This window comes from Microtus pennsylvanicus, chromosome 1 (genome assembly GCF_037038515.1).
Source record: "Microtus pennsylvanicus isolate mMicPen1 chromosome 1, mMicPen1.hap1, whole genome shotgun sequence".
Lineage (NCBI taxonomy): Eukaryota > Metazoa > Chordata > Mammalia > Rodentia > Cricetidae > Microtus > Microtus pennsylvanicus.
In genome coordinates this window covers 87,202,371-87,227,675 of record NC_134579.1, presented here as the reverse complement: position 1 = coordinate 87,227,675, position 25,305 = coordinate 87,202,371, and the positions used below count along the sequence as shown (strand labels likewise).

Below are 25,305 nucleotides of genomic sequence, written 5' to 3'. Positions count from 1 at the left end.
TACAGATAAACACTGTCTTGAAAAACGAAAAAACAAACAAAAAAAAAAAGAGCACTACACTGGCTGCTCTTCCAGAGATCCTGAGTTCAATTTCTATCAATCACATGGTGGCTCATAACCATCTATAATGGGATCTGATGCCCTCTTCTGGCATGCAGGGGTATATGCAGACAGAGCAGTCATACCAACAGATAGATAGATAGATAGATAGATAGATAGATAGATAGATAGATAGATAGATAGATAGATAGATAGATAGATAGAGATGGAATTCTAAGTTCAGAGGGTTCCCACAGGGCAATCACAACACCACACTAACACCTGGAGGAGCGAGTGTGCCAAAGGAGCTGATGCACAGCAGACAAAACTACAAGAGACCCCAGCTTTGGGGTGGATTGTCCCCAGAGGCTCCATCAGTACAAACCTATCCCTTAGTAGTGAGGGTACCCAAAGTTATTTGGAGAGATGGTTCAGTGGTTAAGAACACTTGCTGCTCTGATGGAGGACCAGAGTTTGGTTCCCAGCACCCACAAGGAGACTCACAGGCACCTGTAACTCCAGTTCCAAGGGATCAGACATTCTCTTCTGGCCTCTGAGGACAATGAACACGCATGGTGCGCATACAGAGAAGCAGGTACACATATATACATACAAATTTTAAAAAGTAAACATGCATACCTTGAATGCTAGCACCCAGGAGGCAGAGGCAAGTGAATCTCTGTGAATCCCGGGAAGCCTGGCCTAGATAGTGAGTTCCTGACTGGCTGAGAGCAAAGCAGTAAGACCTCGTCTCTAAATAATCAAGGAATTTTTAAAAGGTTATTTGCAGTGACAGCCATGGTAGTGTATATCTATAATCCCAATATTCTGGAGGCTGAGCCAGCAGGACCTCATGTTTGAGGCCACCTTGGTCTCTATACAGAAAGAGTTTGAAGGACTAAATCAGACAAAATAAAATAGCCAATTTATTCTGTGATTTTTTTTTCCAAAGTCCTTATTTCCAGGGCCAGAGAGATGGCTCAGCATTTACAAGAGCTTGTTGCTCTTCTAGAGGACCCAGGTTCACAGCCAGCACCCACCTCAGACATCTGACAATAGACTGTAACTCCAGCCCCAAGGAATCCAACACTCTCTCTGACCTCTATGGGCACCCACAAACACGTGACATAAATTCACATGGACACACACTATGTAAATGTCCGTCTTCCACCCAGCACACTACCTGTCCCATCATCTTGCTCTCTCTCCTCACCCAGAAGCACTAGTCAATCTCCTGATAAAATATATCCAGGCAGTAGGCCTGGAATGCAACTCGGTGACAGAGTAGCTAGCATATGTTTAGGATGTTAGAGGCCAGGTGTTGATCCCAAGCACATATACCACCCTCCCATACCTCCCCAGCCTGAAAGGACCAATTAGGGAAAAACAAAACAAAAAGGACTAGGGTCAAAGAATCCTGTCACGTGTCAAATATCCTGTATATCAGACATTTACATTTAGGATTTATGAATCGTTATGACAGCAAAATTACAGTTATGAAATGGCAACAAAATAATTTCATGGTTGAGGGTCAGCACATGAGGAACTGTATTAAAGGGTTGCAGCGTTGGGAAGGTGGAGAGCCACTGAACTAAGGTCCTACAGGTCCTGCCTCGAGTGATGGCTAAGAACCAGGTGAAAGGATGAGACACAGCTGATGCCTGTGAGGGACGTGGCACAGAAGTCTAGTTTTCCCCAGGGCTACCGGACAAGTCCCTAACAAGGACTTCCGCTTACACCTCTCCCGAGGACTAATAAACACCTCTAACTCCATGGCCAGCAAGGAGGAAGGCTTCCGTTCACCTTACAGGTACCTGTTTTAATTGGGCTTAGTAAAAAGAAAAGAGACTTAAACACCAATCAATGCACTAATGACATTAAAAATGTCATCTGGGGCCTACACAATAACCCGGCTTGCAATGTGTCTGCTATGCAAGCCTGAAACCCGCGTTCGATCCCCAAAACCCACATAAAGGTACAAGAGAACGGGCCTCTGCATGTGCACAGTGGCACGCGCACACCCCTACACATATCAAAGACACACCCGAGACTAATACATGAAAATGACTGAAAGCTTTTCAGTAATGTCTGAGCTGGAGGGTGTATCTCAGTTGGTAAAGTGTTTGCCTAGGATGCAGGACACCCTGGGTTGGATCCCGGGTGCAGGGCTGTAACCCCAGTATTTGGGAGGCAGAGGGAGGCAAGAGGAACAGAAGCTCAAGGTCATCTTTTGCTAAGTAGCAAGTTTGAGGCCAGTCTGACCAACATGAAGGGTATGGGGGTGGGGTACAGGACAAGGTGGGGGTGGGGGGTGGGGGGACAGATCTACCAAATATGATGACCTTGTATCTTAGAAGAGAAATCCCTAACGGAACCATGTGGTCTTCACACCTTAAATACATACATATATACATAAGGCCCGGTAATGATGGGCCAAGCCCTGTGGCTGTGAAACTCAGCCCCAGTCTCTGAGGTATCTCTGTTCTCTTCTCAACTCTTTGTTTGTTTATTCAAGCCCTCTTCTATACCCTCTAAATTTCACCCTTAGATAAAACATGATCTCAAAATGCTAAACTTTTCAAAGCTGTTTCCATCCAAGGGTTGGCTTTCCCCCTAAATTTCTATTTGGGTCACATGACTTAAACCCTTTTGTTTTAGTGACAGAAGGGCGTGCTCATATAAAAATAATGATTTCCATTGAGACCAACTAAAAATACCAGGGTGGTTTCCTATTATCTCAACCACACGTGAAGGGCAAGAAATGATAAGAAAATCCCAAGTAAATTACAAACTGACCCCATCACCGAGAGGATATTCAGCCAGGGATAATATTCGGGGTTCTAGGGAAACTTTATTTGCCTTTAGGAAAAATACACCTATGTTTGAAAGCCCAGCCGTGTCCTCCAGCACGTGAGAGTATAACCGTGGGTGCTGGGAAATGTAGTTTTTTGGTTTGTTTTGTTTTCCTGACGGCACATGTCTGGCTATCCCAGCACATGTCTGGCTATCTCAACACACCAGGACGTGGACTGGGGCGAGCGACACTGGCACCAGGTTGCTCTGCGGACACGAGTGGCGGGTGACCTGTCCGTGCCCAGGAAGTCTTCCCCTACGCAGAAAGGAACACGCTGAGCACAGGTTGTCTATGGAGCCGGAAGAACTTCCTCCCACTCCACACCATCTGGAAGAACAGTCTGTGCAGGCCGAATTAGGTCACAAGGAAAATCCACCCGAGAAGGAATCCCTCCAAAGCGACCTCTGAGGACTACGGAAGCGACTTGGAGAGCGGGAATCTCAGGTCTCCGGTTACAGGGGACCTGTCTGGGGGACCTGATGGAGTACACCCTGCGCGCGACTCGGCTGACGACACTGCCTCGGACCGCGTGGCGGGGCGGGGTGCCGCGCACCGCGCCATGTAAGGGAAGATCTCCCAGGCAGCGGCGGCTCCGGATGTCACCCGGGGCGGCCAGCGTGGACGAGTTCCCGCGCCCACGTGGAGCCTTCGCACGACCACGCGTGGCCGGACTACCTGGGTCGCTCTGCCCACTCCCTCCCGCTGTTGCATCATACACCACGCCGCGCCTGTAAAGGACCAAGATGGACTCGGAGGAGGCGACCGGAATACGGGTGCCCGCCCCACGCAGCATCCCCGGAGATGGGGAGGTTAAGAAGAACCCTCGCCCTGTCTGAGCGGCCAAGCGAGGCCCTGGGTTCCCACGCACAGAGAGAGGTGACACAGGCTTTTAGAGCTCCCTGGACATTCACCGGGATCGCGTACTCACCGAGGAGGCGACGGGATGCTGAGCTGGGTAGGAACCGAGGGTAAAGAACCGCTCACACCTGCTGGCGGAGGGGATGGCGCGCGCGGGAGGGATCCGAGCCGGTTTCATCAGCCGCGCGCCGCCCTCCGCGGGCCCCGCGGCCACGGCCAGTGATGCGCGTCACCTTCCCGAGCACCAATGAGTGTGCTGCGCGGCCGCGCCCCTGTGGGCGGGGACACCCGAGACCGGGCTTTCCCCGGCGCTCGCCCTTGGTCGCCAGCAGCTACAACGGTGGTTTGGTCAGAGCTGATGGGTGACACAGGCTGAGCCGTGCCAGCCCCCGCCTGGGGAGCCACTGACAGCTAACCTTACCAGGGTTCCTGCTTCAAACGATGTGAGACATGAGACATACTTTAAAGAAATTTTAGGACTTGGTTGTAAATCTTCATTTGTCGTTGGACTTCTTTACGGCAGTGTCCTAGCTAACGCCTTAGCCTCGCCCCTGTCAGGGAGGGCCCCAAAGCCCGCTAGCCTCCCTTTGATACAGTACTTCCTCCCTAGGCTAATGGGTCAATGGAGCCAGCTCACTCCGGAGGGACTCACCCCAAGTTTATTACCCCAAATCAGTCTTCATCTCTGGGATTCTTTCTGATCTCTGCTCCAAAAGCAAGAATTACAATCTACGGGGCTGAAGAACACTGACTACTCTTTCAGTTCAATTCTCAGCACCCACATGGTGGCTCACAACTGTCTGTAACTCACGCATGCGGAATACTGACATAGGCAGACAAAACTCCAATACACAAAAAATGAAGTTTTTTTTTTAAAAAGGGGGGCGCTACATCTATAAAGGCCCAATAATCACGGGACATGGGAGAAGAAAAGAGATATTAACATCTTCATGGCCCCACAGTCTTCGTAGAAAAACAAATGGATATGTACGTGTTCTCAAGTGTCCTTTATCAGTAATGGGGGTCATCGTCAGTCACAGATGTGATATTCCTGTGGAATTAACGATTTATTAATGTATACTGCCCAGCAGAAAGCTTTAATGAACACATCGAAGGAGGTCGATGGCGTTAAAGCATTTAGAACAGTGTTTGGGATTATAATAAGGCACCAAGCATGCGTTGTTTTTTTAAAAATATTTATTTATTATGCATACAATATTCTGTCTGTGTGTATGTCTGCCGGCCAAAAGAGGGCACCAGACCTCATTACAGATGGTTGTGAGCCACCATGTGGTTGCTGGGAATTGAACTCAGGACCTTTGGAAGAGCAGGCAATGCTCTTAACCACTGAGCCATCTCTCCAGCCCACATGTGTTGTTTTAAAACAGCTAAATGAAGTGTCAATCATGCAAGTGATAACATACCTGCCAATCTTGTAAGGAGGTCTCCTGACTCTTCGGAAAGAAACCTTTACCATCTGACCTCTCTGTGAAGGGTGTCCCATCCTCAGAGGGAAAGCCTCTCACCTATCAGAGACCGCCAAAGCTGGTCAACATCGGATGACTCTGAATTTGATCACTTCATCTACTGTGTGTCCTCCACAAATTATTTCATTACTATTTATAAAAATTTGTGTCCTCCTAAAAATTATTGTCAGTCCTTGTTTAGGACTAAGTTAGTGCACTAGACTTCGACAGAGCAAGCTGAATATCAAAATGGAGTCACTCGCGATAAAAATCCCACATCACCAAGCTGAACTAAACTGACTTTTCAAGGAATTAGGGATAGCCAGTTTAGCCTGTCAAAATAGAGAGTTCCCTTTGCTTAAACCCGTTAGCAAAAAGAGCAAGCTGAAGCACCGATAACCAGTTACTTTCCTGGTGCTCCTTCTCCCGCCTCTAGTATGCAGGCAAATTGAATTCTGCGGGCTTTAATTCCTTTCTGTCTGTAAAGCCAGCTTCGCCAGGCAACCCTGGAGGTTAGAAGACAGCTTCAGGCCCCCTGGAACTGGAGGTATAGGCAATTGTGGGCTTCTTTGCGGGTACTGGGAAGAGAACCCAGGAGGAGCAGCTACTGCTGCTCTTAGCCAATGAGCTATCTCTCCAGCCCCTGATCTTTTTTTTTTTCATTTCTTTTTCTTTTTTGTTTTGTTTTTGGGCTTGAAAACTTTACAAATATTCCACATAAAAACCAACCTAGATTCCATCCACCTAGGAGATTTTTAGCACAGGGCTCAGTTCAATGATTCCATTAGGAAGATGACCTTCAGACCAACACGAGGAAGCCCTCAATGACAGGACCCGCGATGGTGTGTGTGGTGGTTTGAATGAAAATGCCCCCGCCCCCATTGGCACTATTAGGAGGAGTGGCCTTGTTGGAGGAAGTGTGTCACTTAGGGTGGGCTTTGGGGCTTCAGAAGCTCAAGCCAGGCAGAGTGGTTCACTCTCTCTTCTTGCTGCCTGCTGATCCCGATGCAGAACTGCTTGGCTCCTTCTCCAGCACCATGTCTGCCTGAGCACCTCCATGTTTCCCACCATGATGATAATGGACTGACCCTCTGAACTGTAAGCCTCCACCAATGAAATATTTCCTTATATGAGTTGCCGTGGTCATGGAGTCTCTTCACAGCAACAGGAAAGTGGCTAAGACAAAGGGACTTCGGGGCAGAACAAGAAAAAGGATCAGTTTGAAGCAGGTAAACTCAACTGTGGTCCAGGTCACCCAGGAGATGCTGTTTTTCCACCAAATCCCTCTAGTGACTTTTGAAAGGGCTGCCAGCATGTCTGAGCTATGGTAAAGGATGGTTTCTCTCCACAATAGCAATGTGCCATCTCTCAAGAGGAAGAGCTCCGCTCACAATCCGTAGAAGAAAATACAGATATGCAGAAATGATGAGAGCTGCTCAGAGAGGTTTATGTGAGACTGTGTGTGTTTAAATTGTCACAGCAAAAGGAGAAATGCCATAGCATGTAAAAAAACAGTGGTTAAAAGCAGCCTGAAGCATTCCTAAGATTCAATACTATGTGGGCCATAGAAAATAAAGCTCCCAAAGGTTTCTTAACTATATGGAAGCGCTCAGACTATAAAACAGCACAATGTTTTACAATGTTTTATCTGCACTGTAATTCCAACTTTCTATACGAAGTCAGTATGTTCTAAGAAAGCTGTTCTTTGGCTGTCATTGTACAAGACATCACAGAGTGAACCCACTAACACAGCCTCACCAGATAATATAGCCCTGAGGAACAGTATTATATATGAAGTCCAAGTATCCTTGTGCCACACATGACTGTGTGTGGACATGTTCATGCATATACCCACATATACATGTTTATATGTACATAAATACTGTGTATAGCCAAGATGAAAACACTTCAAATATGCTACCCCTAGAGAGAGTCTTAATGTCTTAATTCTTTTTTTGTTTGTTTTTTTGAGACGAGGTTTCTTTGTAACTTTGGAGCCTGTCCTGGATCTAGCTCTTGTAGACCAGGCTGGTCTAGAACTCACAGAGATCCGCCTACCTCTGCCTCCCGAGTGCTGGGATTAAAGGCGTGCACCACCACCACCTGGTGAGAGTCTTAATTCTTTTTCATAGATTTTTTTTAAGATTTATTTATTTTTCTGTAGGAGTGAGTGCCTGTGTTTATGTATGTACTCCACATGCATGCAGTACTGGTGGGGTCCAGAAGAGGGCGATGGATCCCCTGGATTTAGATGCTGGGAACTGAGCCCAGTTCCTCTATAGAAGCAGTCTGAGCTTCTCCAAGTCATTTCTCTAACCCTGAGTTCTAATTCTTTTGTGTGCCTACTCTCAACTCTTTACACTGAAAATTTACAATAAACTTAATAAACCTTCTTGAAAATCAGAGTTGTACCAAAATATTAGGTTTTATGTCAACTTCTTCCTTGCCCCTCAAATCCATATCACCCCAGAACCTTTAGACCTTCAATTACTTTTAGCAGGGTGGTGGTGGTGTACTACAATTAGCCCACTGCATACCATATGTCTCAGAATATTCACATGTGATTCTTAATATTTTTAGGAGCGTAGGGTTGATACAGGGTCTTAGTGTGTTGCTTTGACTGTCCTGGAACTCACTCTGTAGACCAGGCTGGCCTGAAACTCATAGAGATCCTTCTGCCTCAGAGTGCTGGGATTAAAGGCCTGGGGCACAGCACCAGGCTATCTGTCTCCTCAATTCAAGTGTCAACCTCCAGCATTCTTGTTTTGAAGAGAGCAGGAATGTGTTCTGAGCCGTCATCTAATTCCTGATGTCTCTTCAGTTTGTCAGGAAAGAGAGTTAAACCTGGGGTCCAGTACTGAGGCTTCTTATGGCTATGAGCACCAGCTAACCAGAGCCCCGAGCTCTGAGAAGATGGTGACTCCCTCTGACATGCCTGTCAGTAATCCATCGCAAGCACACTGAAGTCAGCACAAGGAGGGAGCTCCTCCTGCCCTCTTCCACAAGCTTCCCTGGTTCTCCTCCATGCACCTTTTGTTATGTTTGTTTGTTTCTCTTTAACAGCATATTTTTCAAACAGCGCCCTAGGCAACAAGGGTTGGTTTGCAAGATCAGTCGGTATCTAGCTTTGATTGCAGGTAATTTATAACCTGAACCCTGGCCCAAGTCATCACTGAAGAAGAGTCCCGGCTCCCCCTCTCAGCTTAGCCCTGTTCTGATAGCAAGGTCATTTCCCAGTGACTGGAAGACTTTCATGTCCAACACATGTTCCTAAACACAGGGATGCTATTATGTCTACTGACATTTAAACCTCGGCCTGATGACACACACCTTTCATCCCAGCAGTTGGGAGGTGGGGGACTGGAGGCTCTTAGTGAGTTTGGGACTAGTCAGGACTACACAGTGAGACCCTGTCTCAAGGGGGAGAAAAACAAAAAACAGGAAACAAACATGTTGTAGAATATTCCTTTACACTGTGTGACGTGTCACTGCGTTTGGTTTAATAAAAAGCTAAATGGCCAATAGCTAGGCAGGAGGTTTAGCAGGGACCTCTAGACCAAGAGTGGCCAGGGAGACAGAGAGGGAACGGGACAGGTAGTACAGGATGAAGGTAAGCAACCCACGTAAAAGAACGTAGAGGAAAAGATACGGGTTAATTTAAAGTATAAGAACTAGTTAGGATAATATTCAGGAGGATGCCTATATGTTTGTCTTTGGATTCACCTTATTTAGCTTCTCTAGGATCGCGAATTATAGGCTCAATGTCCTTTATTTATGGCTAGAAACCAAATATGAGTGAGTACATCCCATGTTCCTTTTTTTGGGTCTGGCTTACCTCACTCAGGATAGTGTTTTCTATTTCCATCCATTTGTATGCAAAATTCAAGAAGGCCTTGTTTTTTCCTCCTGAATATTAACCTTCATCAGGCGATGAAAGGAGACAGAGACAGAGACCCACATTGGAGCACTGGACTGAAATCTCAAGGTCCAAATCAGGAGCAGAAGGAGAGAGAGCACGAGCAATGAACTCAGGACCGCGAGGGGTGCACCCACACACTGAGACAATGGGGATGTTCTATCGGGAACCCACTAAGGCCAGCTGGCCTGGGTCTGAAAAAGCATGGGATAAAACCGGACTTGCTGAACATAGCAGACAATGAGGACTACTGAGAACTCAAGAACAATGGCAATGGGTTTTTGATCCTACTGCACGTACTGGCTTTGGGGGAGCCTAGGCAGTCTGGATGCTCACCTTACTAGACCTGAATGGAGGTGGGTGGTCCTTGGACTTCCCACAAGTCAGGGAACCCTGATTGCTCTTCGAGCTGATGAGGGAGGGGGACTTGATCGGGGGAGGGGGAGGGAAATGGGAGGCGGTGGCGGGGAGGAGGCAGAAATCTTTAATAAATAAATAAATTTAAAACAAATAACTAGTTAGGAACAAGCCTAACCTAAAGCTGAGTTATCATCATTAACAATAAGTCCCTGCATCTTTCTTTTTTTGTGAGCTGGTGACCCAAAGAAAAATCTGTCTGCACGAACAAGTCACTCACTGGAGGGCTGGCTCCCCCGCTAAGAGCAAGCAGCTGCAAGAAGACCCCAGTTCATTCTCAGCATCCGTGTCAGGTGGCTCCCTAAGTGCCTGGAACTCCAGCTCCAATGAGCCCAACTCCCGTGTGCACATACTCACACACGGACACATAAGCACATATGAAAAATTCAAAATGGAGGGGGGAAATACTTAAGCAACATAGGAACACATTCTAAAATATTTGGTGAGATAAAGACAGCCATTATGAAAAGTTCTAAGAAATCTTACTGGTGTCCGTAGGAGAGATTTGGAAATGAAGGAAAGTGGAGGCAGGGAGGGGGCCTCCCTCCCTTGTGAGAGAGCAGAAGGCAGCTGTCTTGGAGTCAATGAGAGAAGACCCCAAAGAAAGCAACTCCACAGACCCTTTGGCCTTGAACTCGTAGACTCTAGAACCCTGAGGTCATCGGTGATATCGCTATGTTCACTCCCACTCTGTGGGGTTTGTCATGATAGCCCAAGGAAGCTAACATGATGGAAGTCATGTTTAAGAGGAGGGTGGACAGTCAAAGCCAAAGTAGACATGAGCAGCACCTCTTGGGGCATGGTCTGGCCGAGCCCATGCCACCAAAGTCATAGGTCACAGAGACAGTCAAGCCCCCATACTGAACACCATTCTATCCTATCTAACACTTTTTCCTTTCCTTTCTTTTTTTTTATCTGTTGGTTTTTTGATTCCGGGTCTCACTATGTAGCCTTGGCCATCCTGGAACTCACTCTGTAGACCAGGCTGGCCTTGAACTCACAGAGATCCTCCTGTCTCTACCTCTCAAGTGCTGGGATTAAAGACCTGCGCCACCACCCCCTGGCTCCATTCACTTTTGTTTTAAATCAATTTGTGCCTTTGGGGTATTTCCTACAGTCGTTGTTCCCCTTCTCGGCCCACATATCCAAAAAGAAAGAAGGGGGAGCCACGGAGAAGCTCCCCACCACCCCTGGCCTTCATCATTTCTCACTGGGTAGATGTGCTGCCAAGCCAAGCACTGCTCGGCTCTGTACAGACAGGAGCACAATGCTATCAGCCCAGAGTCTGCTGCCTCCTGTGCACTGCGGAGTGGGGGAAATGGAACGTTTGGCATCGAGCAGGCGTGGGTGTGAAACTGGACGTCAGTACTAATCAAATGGCAGACCTCGGTCAAGTTACTTAAGCCATAAAGGAAGACAACAGTTTTCCCATTTGACCCTACTGACGATAGTGTGTACGAAGCCAGGTCAACAGCATGAGCTCTGACCCACCCTCTTTGCGATATCTGTCTTCTCCCCCTTGCCAGAAGGCAGGGGATCAGGACCTGGGCCTCCATCTCTGTCCCCACTGACAAACACCTGCCTCGTGAACCGGGGAAGGGTGCAAGTGGCCCTTACTAGCCTTCTATCTGGCACCTGGGGGTGACTCACCGACTCAGATCCTTTTGAAGAGACGCTTAATTTCTGAGTGCAGTTGGCTTGACAGAAGCCATTCCCTTCTTTGGCTCTCTAGAAAGTGTGCCAGCCACAATGCTGCATGAAGACAGACAAAGCATTAAAGATTTTAACTCTCGAGCTGAGAGAGAGTTCAGGGGTAAGTAGGAAGCCTCATGATCTGAGTTTATCGCTACTGCTCGTTTCTCACAGTGGAAGGAAGGAACCCCCTCCCCAAAGTCATTCTCTGACCGCCACATTTGTGCCCTCACACATGCTTATCATGCATTCACGCGCGCGCGCACACACACGTATACACACACACACACACACACACACACGTACATACACACACACACACACACGTACATACACACACACACACCATGACAAAAATTTCTATTTAAGTCCTCTTACACTGTAGTACAAAATAAAATAAATATTTCAATTCTTTTTAAAACTCTAGAAATGTCTACTTGGTGAAACAAATCAATCTTCCCCCCCCCCTTCTCTTTCTGGAAGACTTTTACTAAACACCTCAGGCTACTCCAAACTCAGCGTTCTACCATCTCTTCCTCCCAGGTCTGGGATTAGGGGTGCGTGCGGACCACACCTGGTTCACCTCCATAACCTTTAGGCAAAAATGCTGCAGGTTTCTACACAGTTTGTGCCCAATACTAAACAACCCATTCCTGCATTAATGCTGGTCTCACGTCTCAGCCTTGGAATGAGGTCCCTGCCTTTGTACCTTACATCAAACGCCCCTGCTACAAGTGTAGACAAGCAGGACACAGTGCCGTGGCGTGGCTAAGAGCATAGATGGCAAAGCCAGGCTCAGAGTACAGCTTGCAGGAAGTAACCAGCCCCTCTCAGCCTTAGCTGCCTCATCTAAAATATGCATGCGACAACTAATTATGAGCTACTGGCAGGACGGAGGTAAAGGTTGCTGGCGCCCGAACATTGCCTGGACAGAATAATAATAAGCCTATAAAAGTTACCATTTATTATTATCGCTGTCATAAAAAAAAACTTTCTCCTAACGTATACTTTGCTGATACAAGGAAATACCAGTTAACTGCCAGTAATTCTTTTATCCTTTAGCGGCCAGTGTGCAGTGTGGGAACAGCTATGGGGTGGTAGCCTTTGTAGCTAGCATTTCACTGTACACAGAAAGCTAGTCCCATCCCGATGAGCAAACCACCGCAACCACCTACAAATGGCCGCTTAGAACTCAGAGCATGGTCACTGTATCCATTGGGTCTCTAGAATAACAAAACTTGCAGAACGAATCCTTCTATACATATATAGAAAGAAGACTTATGATAATGGCTTACAAGTTGCAGCCCAGCTAATCCAATATTGGCTGGCTATGAATGGAGAGTTCAAGAATCCTGTAGTTGCTCATTCCACGAGGATAGATGTCTCAGCAGGTCTTCAGTAGACACTGGAATCCTGAAGAAGTAGGTCCCAATGCCAGTGAAGAGATGGAACTAATGGCAAAGAAAGGGGCAAGCAAGCGAAGAGCAAAAGCTTCCTTCTTCCATGCCCTTATAGAGACTTCCAACAGAAGGCATGGCTCAAATTAGATCTGAATCAAAGATGTGGATTAAAGGTGTGTCTTCCTGCCTCAGAGATCTGGATTAGGAGTGGCTCTCCCTGCTTCAAATTAAGCAAAAGCTTCTCACAGGCATGTCCTCCATTTTTGAGTTTTAGTTCCAGATGTTGACAAGTTGACAACCAAGAATAGACATCACCCTACCCAGCCTCTGTGATCTCTCCAGCTATTTCCTGTCCTGGGCAGTGTTGCCTGTGTGCAGCAAAGGAGCTAATGCCTGTCACTCAGCGTTATACTCTGCTGCCTTGGGCTCTCACCACTCCAGACACTTGTCATGTTTTCTCCTCTTTTTGCCTCGTCTTCTCTCTCAAGGGGTCAAGACGAAGGGACTCCACATGAGCTACAGAGCTAGCTCTCAAATGACCCCTCCTTCCCCATCAACACTGGCCTTGACCTAGACTTGAAGACTTGAACCCTCCAAGTGTGCTGAGTTCCTTCTCAGACAATGCCCTTGTCTTTAGTGCCACCACACCCTAGGTGAGGTCAGCTGAACACTCTAAATGCTCCTGCCAGGCAAGGCAACTCATGGACACACAAGCGGGAATCACCACCGTACGGGTTTCAAGCGGATTATTTTATTCTTGACTCCATTTCCTGGATGAGTTTTCTCTGGATGCAGTTATCAGTTAGTTGTTCAGAACAGCTTGTTGACCCTGAGGGTCTACCCAGCTGACTGGGCAGAATTCACATTTTTATTGCCTCACAGTTATCTGAACAAACAACACAAGGATGGCACCGGCCTAATGACCCATCCAGGCTCACACAGTCCTGTCCTCACTCTGGAAGATGGAAACTGCTATTCTGGATCCCTGTTGGAGTGTGAGCCGTTAGAAGCCTGGGACAGAGCTGCGGCCAGAGCCACAGTCCTGAGTCCTGGCCTTCCTTTGGCCTTGCCCTTAGTCTCTGGCCAGCTCCTAAGACCTTGGCAATGTGGGAAAAGTGCATGTCCCAAGCTTATTTTGCACAGTGGACGGAAGTCGACTGAACTTGTGTTGGGTGTCTTCTTGGGTTTTTATGAGGACCCCAATAGTCTCAGCTCAGACGCTCAAAGCTTTCCTTTTGGTGGCTGCATCATCTTCAGGCAAAACACAAGCTCCTTTCCTGTAAGAGAGGCCAGACTTTCTGACAGAGGTTCCTTGAGGCCACTTGTGTGCTGGTTGCAGGTCTGGCTATGTGTGGTTCTCAGATTCAGCTGTGTCTATGTGAGGAGAAAGTCCCAAAGTGCCAGGGACCAAAAGAAGAGGTCCTGGAACCAAAGAGGAAGTTCTGGGTAGAATTACTTTGCCACCACAAAGACCTAACATGCAAATTGGTATTTGTGGTTTGTTCTTCCTTTGGGAAGTGTCAGTCTGACTTTCTCTATTCCATTGAGGACAGGAGCGATGGCTCAGTAAGGTGCCTGCCAGGCGAGCTTGCATTCTGAATTCAGATCCTCATAATCCACATTAAAAACCAAAACCTGAACAAGGTAACACATACCCAGAACTCCAGAACCCATGTGCCAGGCAGAGATAGGTGGGTCCCTGATGCTCATTGGTAAGGCAGACTAGATGAATTCACTGAGAGACCCTGTCTTGAAGGATAATGTGAGGAGGACCTGAGATACGGCCCAGTGGATAAGGGCAGTTGTTGGCAAGCTTGACGACCCGGGGTCAGTCCCCAGCATTCACATGGCAGAAGGACAGAAGGACTCCCACAGGTTCCCTCTGAATTCCACATGTGCACTACGGCGGGCACACATGCATATACACATACGCACACACACACACCAAATAAATGTGTTTTTAAAAACTTGTTTACTACACTAAAGGCAGAGAGCTATCAAGGAAAACCTCTAACACTGACCCCCCTGGCCTCCATGTAGATATACACATGTGCATATGACCTCCATACATGCGCACAGCCATGTTTACAAGTGTGTATACTGCCCGTCATAACATCCCCATGTACCTACTGTATGCAAGGGGTGCAGAAAAGAAACTGCCATCATGACTGTTCAGTGGTACAGCGAAGAAGGGAGGCTTTTATTGTAGGAATAAAAAGAAGAGCAAGTATATCCAGAGGCATCTGGAAGAGTCCAGAGCAGAGAGAAAAAGAAAGCAGACTGGGCATGACTAGGACTATCTGCAAGAGAAGGGAGACTAGCAAAAGAAGAGAGAATTGTGAATAGGAAGAGAAAGAAAATAGTGAGGAGAGGGAGCAAGGGGAAATGGGTTTCTGGGAGGAGGGAAGCCTGGAGAGGCCAATGTGGACTTTGGAATGTGTAATTAGTGCCTGTGTGTGGGATGGAGGGGGCCTGGGGGCCCGTGTGGGCTTTAATATGCAGCCACAGGTATATGTCACGGGAGCCATCTGTCCCTCCTGCCAGAAGGAAGGGAAATGACTCCTTTTGGCAGATAAGAACCAGTTTTACCAGTTCCTGAGGAATGCTGGCTTTTGAGCTCATTTCTGAATATTTGGGCTGCCTAAGACCTAACATATACAAACAACTATTAGAAGAAGAGGAAGAGGAAGAACAAGAAGAAGAGAAGGAGGAGAAGAAGAAGAAGGAGGAGGAGGAGGAGGAGGAGGAGGAGGAGGAGGAGGAGGAGGAAGAAGAAGAAGAAGAAGAAGAAGAAGAAGAAGAAGAAGAAGAAGAAGAAGAAGAAGAAGAAGAAGAAGAAGAAGAAGAAGAAAATAAATCTTAGGTTTCCTTTTTAAAGTTTATAAATGAAACAGCAAGGATTGGGTGCTGTTACCAGGGCAATTAACTACAAGCAGAAGTTTTAAAAGTTGAGGGATAGAGAGAGGGTCAGAGATCTTGGCTTAGGTTCTTGTAACCGAAAGCATGTTTGTGGTGTTGCCTGAAAGTCTGCACCAAAAAATTTCTTCCCATATTTGAGATGCATTGCCACAAAAGCAGCAATCAGCTGGCTGTTAACTGTGGCAACTTCTCAACACCAGAATGGTCTTGTTCTCCCGTGGAGAGCCTGTAGACTCTTGTCCTTCCTCTCCGCTGACCTGCAGGCTCCCTTACTGAAACTCACAGATGTCATCACTACCCTTATCTGTACATCTTGCCTCCATCTTGCGCATGCCTGGTACGCGCTTACTGCCAATGATCTCTCGGGCAGCCACCCAGGAGCCTCACTTGGTGCCAGCACCTCCTTGACTAACACAAGTGTCTTAAAGTAAGGGAAGGACAGAGGTCATTTGGCAACCTTGTTTATCTCTCCTGGGTGTGAAACTATTGGCTGTAATCTCAGCACTATTCCTGTAATTTCAGGGCTGAGAGAGCCACGCGGGCAGAATGTGAGCTCATGGCAAGCCTGGCTGACACGGGGAGATCTTGTTCCCAACTAAAAGTTTTAAACGGGGCTGAGGACGTAGTTTGGCAGGTTAACGGTTGCCCAGGATGTGTAAGATCCTAGGTTCAATTCAATCGCCATTCTTCTGAAGATTGTGTGTGTGTGTGTGTGTGTGTGTGTGTGTGTGTGTGTGTGTACAGAAGAACACCATCAGATAAGAGCCGTGAGTGGCAGCAAGGGAGCATGCCCCTGGCAGGAATCAGCTACCTTTGGAACAGCTGTAGTGGAGTATCCTACAGGGTTGACGCTGCTAATACTGCCTTTTATTGTGTATGGTACACACTTGAAAATAGGATCAACACTGTGCCTATCAGTTGGAAAAGACATGCAGCTATCCAATACTGGCTAGCAAACCTGTATCGGCTCAGATTTGCCGATTTTCTCCACTTGTAGCCCATTTGAAGGACTTTACCTCATTTTCCCCCTTCTAAGTACAGCAGGAACAAAAGTACCATCCATCCATCCATCCATGCATCCATCCATCCAGGCAGCCATCCATCCATCCATCCATCCATCCATCTATCCATTAATACAGGCATCCATATATCCATACATCCACCATCCATCCATCCATCCATCTATCCATCCATCCATCCATCCATCCATCCATCCATCCATCCAGGCAGCCATCCATCCATCCATCCATCCATCCATCCATCCATCCATCTATCCATTAATACAGGCATCCATATATCCATCCATCCACCATCCATCCATCCATCCATCCATCCATCCATCCATCCATCCAGGCAGGCAGCCATCCATACATCCAGGCAGCCATCCAGGCAGCCAGCCACCCACCCACCCAGGCAGCCAGCCAACCATCCACCCACCCACCTACCTACCCATCCATCATCTTTTGGGACTTTGCCCTTAGCCCTATAACAAGACCAATGAGCCTTTAGGGCCCTCAATGGAGAATCAGCGGCTGGAGGTACACTCTGACAGAAACTTCCTGGGGAAGTGTTTTAAATGGAACAATGCTCACCATGGATTCACATGTTCAGAATCCTTTCTGAGCGCCATTCCCACTTCACTGTCTGTGGAGCCCCATGGGATGAGCGCTGTGATTTCCCCTCCTGGAGAAATGCGGATGGAAAGTGTGAATGCTTGAAGGGTTTGCCCAAAAGGCCTTAACAGCCCACGGAAGGAACCATAGTCCAGGTCCTCCAGAGCAGGGGGCTGCTGGAAGATAAACTCGCTTCTGTCCAAAAGTCGCACACTCTGCAGAAAAGACATCTGCAGAAATGGCAAAATTTTCCCGAGGGTGATTGGAGACACTCAGCAAACTGGAAACAAGACAATTAGGAAGAGAAACACTCAAAACACACAATAGTCAAACTGCAGGGAATCAAAAGAAAAAGATCTGAAAGTAAGCAGAGGAAGAAAAACAGATATCACAGGGAGGGAGAAACTACATCACAAAGGCTTCCTAGGGGCTGGAGAGATAGCTCAGCGGCTAAGAGCACCAGCTGCTCTTGCTGAGGACCCAGGTTCAGTTCCCAGCACATGGTGACTCACAACCATCTGTAACTCCAGTTCTAGTGGATCTGACGCCCTCTTCCGGCCTCCATAGGCCAGAATGCACGTGAGGTGCATTCTACATGCACATGGTACACATATGTACACCCAGGCATATGCTCATTTACATAATTATTTTATAAAGAAGCATTTCTAGATTTTCATAAACAACGTTGTGTCATGACAATCCTTATTTGTATTTTTGGGGAGTTCTGCATATTTGAACCTAGGACTCCACAGATGCTATGCTCTTCTATGTTGGGCTACATTTCCAGGCCCGGGTGATATATTTTAAAGTAGAAGGGGGGTGAAAATCCCACAAAATTTTTAATATAAACATTGTATCTGGCCAAAAATATCCTAAGTATTCCCCAAACAATGAAATGGATTACTCAAAGGTGTCTAGACCAGGAGGGCTCTGAGCTGTTCAACAGAGTCATCCACTGACCGAGTTGTGACCTAGGGGCATCGTTGGGAGGTGCTAGAGACCAGAAAGCAGGTGGCGGTAGCAATTGAGAGTGTCCCTCTGGGTAGATACGCTCTTCCCCAGCCCCTTTCGGACTCCCTGGAGCAAGCAGCTGTGCTCCGCTCCCCACGTGACACTCATCCTCCCCCACAGTTCCAGAGGCAATGAAACCTGAACTCTCTGAAAGCAGACAGAACCCTGATTTTGTCACACGGGTGGTAAAGGACCAACACAATCAATGTCCTCCTTTTTCCAGGCACACCCTAGTTAAAATTTTCACCTCACTGTAAACCTATCTCCAGATCTTTCCCAGGTTCTAAGACAATAACTCCTCAGCAATTGAGCAACGCTTCTTTCCCACCTCCCCAGCCCTGGTGGCCACCATCATATTTTGTGATCCATAACCTGACCCTCTAAGTGCCCCTTCAAACAGATTCGTTGGGCAGCTGAGAATGAATATAAAGCCTTTGTAATGTAGTTCCCCCCCGCCCCCCCCCCCCTCCGTGCAGCAGAATGTGCTGAGTGAGGCATATCCATTGAGTGTTTACATCACACTCCGTTCCCTCGTGGACCTAGATGCTGGGCTGCATCCTCCATACGGGGAGTAGAGGATGCAATGGACAAGGAGTGATGAAGTTGAATAAATGTGTTTTACTGATCTGAGCACAGCCATGTCGAGGACCGCCAGTTCTTCAAAACCATGGAAGTGGGAAGGCTTTTCCTGGTCGGTCCAAGTATGAATGTTGACAAAGCATGCAGAGACTGTCAACCAGAGTTTCCTCCCCTGGATGCTTACAGTCTGAGACTGTGGCCCTAAAGAGACCTCACATGAAGACTAGCTAACGTGTGCGCCACCTGTTCTGTGCTGAATCTAATAAACATACTGAGTCTCCAGGTTGCATAGTGGGTGCTCTCTATTAGAGCAAGCACAGCCCATATGATCCCAGCTTTATCTGTACGTGCCTTTGTCATTTCTTTAGTGCCTTTCATTTCCCTTGCTGCCAGGCCGGGTGGTGGTGGCACGCGCCTTTAATCCCAGCCAGCACTAGGGAGGCAGAAGCATTTGGATTGATGTGAGTTCAAAGCCAGCCTGGTCTACAAGAGCTAGTTCCAGAACAGCTAGGGCTGTTAAAACTCCATTTCCCTTGCTGCCCTCATCGGCTCCCAGTAACCTCCCTTTGCTATTGTGGAGAACACAGTGTGCAAGTGCTGCTTTCAATGCTTCTGACTATAGACCCAGTGACAGCATTGCTAGGTCATATTTTAGTTCACTTTTTAGTATTTTGAGAGCCCATTTTGTTTTTATTGTTTGATTATTTTTCAATAAAGGTGCATTTGTGTGTCATTTATAAAATTAAAGATAAGTGGAAAATAAGTGTCGAGAGATGTTCAAAAGAGTCCAAGTGATGAAAGTATCCAGTCATGGTTATTGACGGTTTTAAGGTCCACACATATTCACTAGCCTTGTTTGGGAGAGCACCTATATCTGCCCACGTAACAGATTTGCCGTAGTGGCAATATGTGTTGCTTTGGACAATGAAATATGAGCAGAAGAGCCCAGGTAGGTGTTTTGGGGACCCAGGTGTGATTTTTTTCTGTTTTCTGGATAACCAGAAACGTCTCAAGCAGAGGCTGAAGTGGTAGCCTGGGTCCCAAAGGACAGCGCAGTCACCTGGGTCCTCCTCCTCCCCCTTCTCTTCTTGGGCTAGGGGACCAACCTGAGGACATCACATGTTCAGCATGGGCTCTACCACAGAACCACCCTGTGGCCAACCTTTCATGGGTGATGCTAGAGAACACAATCAGCCTCGGTGCCTGCAAACAGATTTGTTTTTAACATCACAGGATACTCTGTCCTGGCTTCTGTGAGATGTCTCCTGAAGGGGTCTGGAGAGATGCCCAGAAGTTAGGATCACTTGCTGAATTTTCATGACCCAAGTTCTGTTCCCAGCATCCATGTCAGCACTCAAAACCACCTGTGGCTTCAGCTCAGGCGATCTATCATATTCTCTCTCTCTCTCTCTCTCTCTCTCTCTCTCTCTCTCTCTCTCTCTCTCTCTCTCTCACACACACACACACACACACACAGAGAGAGAGAGAGAGAGAGAGAGAGAGAGAGAGAGAGAGAGAGAGAGAATTAAAGATTATATATATATATATATATATAGTGTTTTCTTAAATTCTATCCTTGAGGTAGGAATACAGCAATCTGGAAACTCATGGCCTCTTCATTTCTCAGCCATCACCACCCACACCATTGTTGCTGCCTCCTCCTTCCCTCCCCCTCCCTTCCTTCTCCCTTCCTCTTCCCTTCCTCCTGCCCCTCTCCTCCTTTCCCTCTTCCTCCACTCCTCTTCTCCTCCTGCTTCCCTCCTCCTCCCCCTGTTCCTCCTCTTTCTCCTCTGCCTTTCTTGCCTCTTCCTTTTAGCTAGGGAACGTATAAGGCTGGGAAGCAGACCTAAGACCCCACACAAGTTAGGCAGTTGATCTACCACTAACTGACATTCTCAGAACCGCAGAGTTTCTGGAGAATATATGCATTCATTGTCCCTACACCACGCTGTACGGCCGAGGAATCACATGCCCAACTCATGAACTATCTTCCAAAGTGCAGCGTGGAGTGTGCCTCCATCCACGCCAGAGCTGAGTCTTCCTGATATGGTGGAGACCTGTCGCTATGGAGAACAGCAAGGGTAGAATGCAGTCACTGCTTCCTACTGCTGCTGCAATCCAAAGGGAAAGACCTTCCCAGAGGGACAGAACTGCCCTGCTTTGTTCAAAGTTTTACCCAGCTAATTTATGGGGAAATGAACCGGGTCCTGGAATCCACTGGAACAACGGAAATGTTCCAGAAATGTTCTACTCCTTGGTCTCTATGCATTTCAACCTAAAGAGTTTTGACAGAAGATTATGCAAGTAAAGTATGTGGACAAGCCATGGCAGAAGCACACTGAATCATTACAAGAATTAATCATACCTGGCCAGGAAAAAAAGTCTGATGTTAACTCCCAGGAAGTCGGCTTTAAACCAAGGGCATTGGATTCTGCCAGCACATCACTCTCTTTCTGGCTGATGTCCACCTGGCTTGAGTGCTTACACTAATGTTGAGAAACTGACAACCCAACTCTCAGACTTCATGTCACCCGGGCTTCTTCAAAACGGGTATTTGCTCTGAGTGTTGATTCTCAAAGCTTAATAAAGCTTTCCCAAGAGCATGGTTTTACACACGTCTGAAGTCAGAGATGAGACCTCTAGCTGTCTCCTTTTGATCCTTCCCATGTTTAGTGCTGAGATCCTCTTGATGCACTGGGTTATTAGCGTCTGTCCTTCTGCAAAGACAGGCATTCTCTACAAGACAAGAGTAGTGCCCTGGAAAAGAAGATTTCAGGCATGTCCTCGCATCTCTGTCTGTCCCAGGCATGTCCTCGCATCTCTGGCCTGAGCCTTTTTTTTTTCAGCATATGAAATGAGAGCAAAGGCATTGTGGATTATATATTAAGTGATTTGTTAAGACACATATCATGACCACATCAGAATAAAATGCAGTTGAAGCTGTGACTGACAAGTAGATCAAAGACTCACTTAGCAAGGACAATGAAAGAGAAGAATAGTTACAACTGCGTAAGAGCATCGTTCCTATCCGTCCCTTGTAGTTGGAGTTGGGGACCTGAGGGTGCTATGGGAGCCATTTTGAAAATATAACTGTTGCCTGAAATTTAAAGCATAATTGGTTATAGTTACACTGAATTTTGGTAAGTTCTATAATTATTATGATATATATATATATATATATATATATATATAGAGAGAGAGAGAGAGAGATGATCCTATACCTCATATATTATGATTTTATAAATTAATTGTTTTATTTTATGTATGGATGTTTTGCCTGCACATGTATGTGCACTATGTGTTTGCAGTACCCCCAGAGAACAGAAGAGGGCATCGAATCTCCCAGCAGTGGAGTTACAGATGATGTGAACCACTGTGGGTGCTGAGAATGGAACCGGGGCCCTCTGGAAGAGCAGCAAGTGCTTTTAACTCCTGAATAACCTCTCCAGCCCCCTTCCACTGTCTTTTTAATCTTCCAAGGTAAAGTTGCTGTCTCTGAATGGCATTAAGGAGGAAGATCTTATCTAGAAGGATCCACTTCTGACATTTCCACCAAGGAACTATCTCTCCTCATGGATGGGTAGAGTAGACGTAGCAAGGACCTTTCTTTACAGAGGACCAAGGAGCAACATCTGTTCCTGTGGACATCTTTTCCAATTTGCTGCTGATTGGCAGAGGACTGGGTCCTGGAGACATTCTTGGTACAACTGTAAAACCGAGGGGGCGTGTGTGTGCTTGACACACACGTAGAGATCAGAGGACAACTTGGTAGAATCAGTTTTCCCTTTCTACCATATGGGGCATCAAAGGCAGATGGCCAGGCTTGGTGGCACTGGCCTTAACTTGATGAGCCACTTTAGATGCCTAGTGTATGGTTCTTATTTTTATTTGTGAAGTTTGTGAATTTTCTTTCCCTTATTTACATAAAAGCAACTTTGGATCCTCCAACTCTGCTGAACAAAAGAAAAAGAAAGAAAAAGATGACGATGATGAAACCCGTCTTAACTACCAGCAAGAAACTGGGAGGAACTAAAACTTTTAATTATATCCTTAATTTCCAAAGAACGGCTTACGGCACTTAGTCATGCAGACCATGAAAATGCATTGAAGAAAATGTAATTCCAAGTATAATCAGAGAGGAACAAATGAAAAAGGGTTGGTTCCACAGCAATTTCCATTTTTTGAGTTTACAGCTTGAGGGACACTACTTGCATCTGCTTCACCCACAAGCTCAGAGAGCAGCTGTGGTGGGTTAGCACGGGCTAGGAGGCCTGCTCTGGAGGACTGTCCTCGGGGAAGAGTGCAGGAGAGCCTTCCTCACTCAGTTTCCGTGGAAACTGTGGCCATGGAACATGTGTTCCCAGGAAGCAGGTCTGGCCCTGAGCAGCTTCTGGCTGGCCAATACCCTCTTACCAGAGACAAAAGCGTTTCTACAGAGAAAGCAAAAATGGCCAGTCACCAATACAAAGCTTTCCTCAAACTCCTACTTCCTGAGAGGCATTTTCTGGAATTCACAGCTAGAGAGCCTAAGAGAACTCCATCCCTGACTGTGGGCGACAGGAGGAGGGGCAATCACAGATTCTCTGGCACTCATTGAGTAGAGCCAACCAACAAGGGGTCAGCTGGGAGGCATGAACAAGGAACTTTTACTATGATCGATGCTTTAAAAATTAAAACTCTATCTTTGGTTCATGTGTGTGGATGCTTTGCTGTGTATCATGTGTATGAATTACCTGCAGAGGTCAAAAGAGGGCATTGGTGTTGCTTGTTTTTCACTCTTATACTTGGACCCACCCCTCAGCTCCCAAATAAATCACACACGGAGGCTTATGAATGCCTGGCCTTAGCTTGGCTTGTTTATAGCCAGCTTTTCTTAACTTAAACTATCCTGACTACCTTTGGCCTCTGGACTTTTTCCTTTTCTTACTTCTGTATATCTTACCTTCACTCTTACTCTGCTTCTGGCTGGGTGATGGCCCCTGATAACCCCCTCTTCCTGTTTTGTCTTGCTCCTTCTCTTCCTTGCTTCTCCTATTTATTCTCTCTGCCTGCCAGCCCCACCTGTCCTTGCTCCTGCCTCACTATTGGCCATTCAGCTCTTTATTAGACCATCAGGTGTTTTAGACAGGCAAAGAATCAGAGCTTCACAGAGTTAAACAAAAGCAGCATAAACAAAAGCAACATATCTTAAAATAATATCCCCCAACATATCAGATCCTCTAGAATTAAAGTTACAGACAGCTATTGGCTACCATATGGGTTCTGGGAATTGAACACTGATCCTCTGTAAGAACAAGTGATTTTAACCACTGAGACATCTCTCTGGACATGTTATGATCAATTTTTTAGTTTGATTTTTTTTGAGAGAGAGAGCCTCACTAAGTATCTCTGGCTGACTTGGAGCTCACTATGTAGACCAGGCTGGCTTTGAACTCACAGAGATCTGTCTGCCTCCTACATGATAGGATTAAAGGTCTATACCACGATGCCTAGTGATGATCGTTAATTTTTAAGAGAGGTCATGGGATGGGAGTGGTGATGGTGCCGTTGTATTTTCTTTATTCTGAATGACCCTACAGACCCCTTCTCAGAACCCGCAGCTAGCATGCTCCCGTGAGAACGCCCTGTTTGTTTGAAAGATTTTCAGGACCTGCAGTTGGCTGTTCCCATGAGAACATCCTGTTTGCTTGAGACCCTCAGGACCCCCTCAGGACCTGCAGCTACCCTGCTCTCATGAGAACATCCCGTTTGCTTAGGAGAACAGGATACCTGTAGTCGGCACATGTGCCAAACTTAGAATGTTAGCAGTTCACAAAAGGAACAGTCGCCCCTATGAAAGACCCCAGCTTAACTGCTGTAACGTCATTTTGCAAGGCTTTAACAAAAAACAAATGTAAGTGCAGGGTGAGGTCAGGGCCCCTAGCCACAAAACAGTATATCTGTAAAATAGGATATCTGCAAAACAGGATATCTGTGGCTATACATCTGTGCTGGGAGAGGAAAAACCACATATGCCCCTCACCTCATTCCAACCAACCAATGAGATCCCTGTAACCATGCATTTGCTTCTGTATGACTGCTTCAGCCACCCCTTTTCCTATAAAAAGACCTTCTCCCAGTCTGCAGGCGCGCAAGTCCTCTGAAAAGACTTTGCTGCCCGCAGGTACCTGTGTACACCTAATAAACCTCTTGCTGATTGCAGCCAGTGGTCTCGGACTGTTCTTTGGGTCCTGGGGTCTCCTCCTGAGGGAAGGTCCTCTCCGAGGGTCTTTCAATTCCTCTTGTCAAAAAAAACTTTTAACTATTCCTTAGCCTATTCTTTTTGAGAAAAGTAGACTCGAATACGAAAGCAGACAAATTCAATCCTCTTGAATGAGTCATGGTTGGGCACCATTTTTAAAATCTCCATGCTAGAATTATTTCAAGCAATTAAGATGTATTCCACTTAGCACTTATTTCTTGATGGTTCAAAAACTGTAAAGATATATATTTGAAATGAGTAAAGTCCCAACATCATTTCCTTGCGGTTACCCCTCTTTGC

General features: G+C 46.8%; 1 protein-coding gene across 2 annotated transcripts in view; it reads right to left on the bottom strand.

The window, feature by feature from the left end:
• The window catches only part of Slc7a1 (solute carrier family 7 member 1), a 70,472-nt gene extending 66,501 nt beyond the window's left edge, over positions 1 to 3,971 (bottom strand). Inside the window, exon 1 of one of the 2 annotated variants that reach the window (XM_075971911.1) lies at positions 3,822 to 3,971. The gene's annotated coding sequence lies outside the window, so the exon portion shown is untranslated. The remainder of the gene's footprint in view (positions 1 to 3,821) is intronic. The other variant, XM_075971921.1, reaches the window with a different exon arrangement.
• Positions 3,972 to 25,305: the final 21,334 nt, after the last annotated feature.